Source organism: Lemur catta, chromosome 2 (assembly GCF_020740605.2).
Source record: "Lemur catta isolate mLemCat1 chromosome 2, mLemCat1.pri, whole genome shotgun sequence".
NCBI classification, from domain to species: domain Eukaryota; kingdom Metazoa; phylum Chordata; class Mammalia; order Primates; family Lemuridae; genus Lemur; species Lemur catta.
In genome coordinates this window covers 87,146,142-87,150,055 of record NC_059129.1, presented here as the reverse complement: position 1 = coordinate 87,150,055, position 3,914 = coordinate 87,146,142, and the positions used below count along the sequence as shown (strand labels likewise).

Below are 3,914 nucleotides of genomic sequence, written 5' to 3'. Positions count from 1 at the left end.
CGGGCATGTACAATTATAACAGACTTATATGATATTAAGATATTTTTTATATAAAACTACACCTTCTTTATTCTGCATACTTTAATTTCAGAGCAAAATAAACAAAAAAATCCCACAATACACAACATCCAACCCTTTTGTCAAATTAGGGAGGGAATGGAGCTTGAGGCCCTTGTTTCCTGCCTTAGACACAGGGACAGCAGAGAAAAGAAAAAACTAGACATCAGCAAACAAAGCCAAGTGGGACAGGGCCACTCAAGACTGCTGTGGGAACCATGGAGACACTATACAGAAGGCACAAGGTTTTCAAGTATAAACTCTTAATCTACTTTTTCCATGCGAGATGCATCCTCATTACCCTCAATGGGTGGGATCTCATCAGGAACAGCAGTGCTGGGTTCCTCTGCTGTCACTTCATCTTCATAAGTGCCTAGGCCTAGCTTGATCATGCAGTAGATGTGGGTGGAGTGGTTCTGGGGATCCTCAAGGGAGGATCCAGAGGAGAGCAGCGCGATTTCAAATAGTAGCGGCACCAGGTCCCTGACAGCCTTGTCGTTTTTGTCCACCACAGTGTCTCCACAATGGGATGGTCGGGGTTTATCTCCAGGTGTTCTTTGGCCATCGTGTAGCCCATTGTAGAGCTGTCCCAAAGTGCCTGGGCTTTCATGATCCACTCCATGTTGGCTCTCCAGCCATAAGTACTGGTCACAGGGCAGCAGAGTGAAGACATAAGCCTATTGGAGATTGTCACCTTCTCATCCAAGATTTCTTTCATGAGCTTGCAGAGGTTCTCAACCTTTGCCTTGCTCTCCTCCATCTTCTTTTCCTCTTCATCCTCAGGTAGCTCCAGGCCCTCCTTGGTAACTGAGACCAGGCTCTTCTCAAACTCCTTGAGCTGCTGCACACAGTACTCATCAATGGGCTCAGTCACATATACCACCTCAAAGCCCTATTTCCTCACTCACTCCACAAAAGCAGAGTTGGCCACCTGCTCTTTGCTCTCACCAGTGATGTAACAGATGGACTTCTATGTTTCCTTCATGTGAGAGACATACTCTGACAGAGAAATCATCTCATCTCCAGACTGGGAGGTATAATAGCACAGCAGCTCATAGAGACATTGCTAGTTGGTGGAGTCCTCCTGTTCAGATTGGCGGAGTCCTCAAGCTGGTTGGTGGAGTCCTCAAACTTCAGATTTTTAGAGAATGCCTCGTAGAATTTCCTGTAGCTCTCCTTGTCCTCCACCAACTCAGAGAAGAGCTCAAGGCACTTCTTAACAATGTTTTTGTGAATGACTTTCAAGATTTTGCTCTGCTGAAGCATTTCTTGGGCAATATTCAGGGGCAGATCCTCAGAGTCAACCACACCATGGATAAAGTTGAGACACTTTGGTATCAACTCATCACTGCTGTCCATGATGAACTCACAGCAGACATAGAGTTTGATGTTGTTCTTTTTCTTCTAGTTCTCAAAGAGGTCGAAGGGAGCCTGACGAGGGATACATACCAATGCCCTGAATTCCAACTGGCTTCCTACAGAGAAGTGCTTGACTGCCAAGTGGTCTTTGCAGTCATTAGTGAGGCTCTTGTAGAATTCCCCATACTCCTCCTGGGTGATGTCATGAGGGTTTTTGGGCCAAATGGGCTTGGTCTTATTTAGCTCTTCCTGACCAATGTATTTCTCCTTAATATTCTTGGTTTTCTTTTCCTTATCCTTATTGCTGTCATCCTCCTCATCTGAGCCCACATCTTCTATCTCAGGCTTCTCTTCATCGTCTTTATCTTCCTCTTCTTTCTCACCTTTCTTTTCCTCTGCCTCATCATCACTGATTTCCTTCTCTTGTTCCTTCTCCAGATAAAGGGTGATGGGATAGCCTATGAACAACAAGTGCTTCTTCACTACTTCTTTGACCTGCCTCTCCTCTAAGTACTCTTCCTGGTCTTCTTTAAGGTGGAAGACCACTTTGGTACCCCTGCCAGTGGGCTCACCATGGTCAGCACGTACAATGAAGGAACCCCCAGCAGAAGATTCCCAGGTATACTGTTCATCAACATTGTGCTTTGGGATCACAATCACTTTCTCTGCCACCAGGTAAGCAGAACAAAAGCCAACACCAAACTGCCCAAGCATAAAGATGTCTGTCCCAGCCTGAATAGTCTCCATAAATTCTTTAGTACCAGACTTGACAGTGGTTCCCAAATTTTATGAGATCAGCCTTGGTCATGCCAATGCCTGTGTCCACCGAAGTCAGAGTACATTCCTGAGGGTTGGGGATGATGGCAATTTTCAACTCTTTACCACTGTCCAGCTTGGAAGGGTCTGTCAGGCTCTCACAGCAAATCTTGTCCAAGGCATCAGAAGCATTGGAGATCAACTCCCAAAGAAAAATTTCCTTGTCATAATAGAAGATATTGATGATGAAAGACATGAGCTGTACAATTTCTGCCTGAAAGGCAAAAGTCTCCACCTACTACTCTTCATGGTGCACTTCCTCAGGCATCTTGAAAGAAAAGGGCTGCAAGTACTAGGGACCAGGGTGGGTCAGGACTGTCTGACTTGCACGCCACACCAAGGCAATGTAGGAGTGACTCAAGAGGATATTAAGATATTGAAAGAACAGTGATTGTCTATGTGTCTTGGTGGTGAAATATGGGGATTATATCATTTCCTTTTCCTCTTACATATTCTTGTATTCTCCAAATTTTCTTTATTGACTATATTTAGCTTTTATAATAAAACATAAATATAAGAACTGGATATAGATAGATAAATTGATAATTAAATCTCAGAAGTGAAGAAATCTTTGATGGCAGGCACTTCTCCCAGGAGAGTTTTAAGCTTCTCTCCACAGCCCTATCACTATAAAATTTTCAATCATGTGTTTATGATTTGTGTATATCATATATTAAAATTGTTATATCTGTACTACTCTATATTATTATGAATATTATAAAATTTTTCATGTAAATTAGAAAAAAAGACATAGAAATAAACATCACTACAAGTTCAAATGTTTTCTTCTTTCACCTCAATCCATGAACTTGCCCACCACAAAGTTACACATACTCAACTTTGGGTTCTCTTGCATTAGACTTCAAAGCAAAAAAAGAAACAAAATAAGAAAGAAGGATTATAAAAGAAATGATATGACACTGTGACCTTGGAATTTTCAACATAGAATTCATAATAATTGTAATGTGAGCTAGACGGTGTCTTTAGAGCTGACCTAGATTAAAAAAAAATCTAAAAATACTGCCCTAGTCTGAAAATACGTTATGAAATTTCAAGAGAAGAAGCTAAGATGGTATTAGTTTCATTGAAAATATGCCTAAAGGTGTAGTATTTTTTTCACAAAATTTGATTGCTTGCCTATTGCCTGGCTTTTGAAGTCTATGCCATTTACCCCTTTAATTTTATTTGCTCCATTTTATATCTCTTCCATCTGTTATTACTATCCTCCCTTAATCTATTACTTGTAGGTTTTGATTTAGATACCACCAAATCACAACTCATGATATGACCTTGGAGATTCTCTATCACACTCCTTCATTCTTAGAGAAGTTAAGCTGCTCAAGGTCATATAGCTAGCTAATGGTAAACTTGGGTTTAAAACTCAGGTTTTCTGCCTATAAATATAGGGTCCTTTAGTATACTACAGGATTAAATTTCCTCATAGCACTTGGAGCTCTTCTGGGGGGAAAAAACATATATTTACACAAAATGTATGGCACTACCTCACTCTAGCTAATCTTTGGTGATTGAAAGTGGTCTCTAAAGATATTTCATAAACACTGTTATGTTCTGGTTCATATAAAGATAGCAATTTTAAAAGTTAAGTCTTTAATGCCAAGTTTCCTGGGAATAATTTTTACTTTATATTTTGGGGCAAGAAATGTGGAACATATTGAAGGACC

General features: G+C 40.8%; 1 pseudogene; it reads right to left on the bottom strand.

The window, feature by feature from the left end:
• Positions 1-320: 320 nt before the first annotated feature.
• Positions 321-2,500, bottom strand: LOC123633078 (annotated as a pseudogene).
• Positions 2,501-3,914: the final 1,414 nt, after the last annotated feature.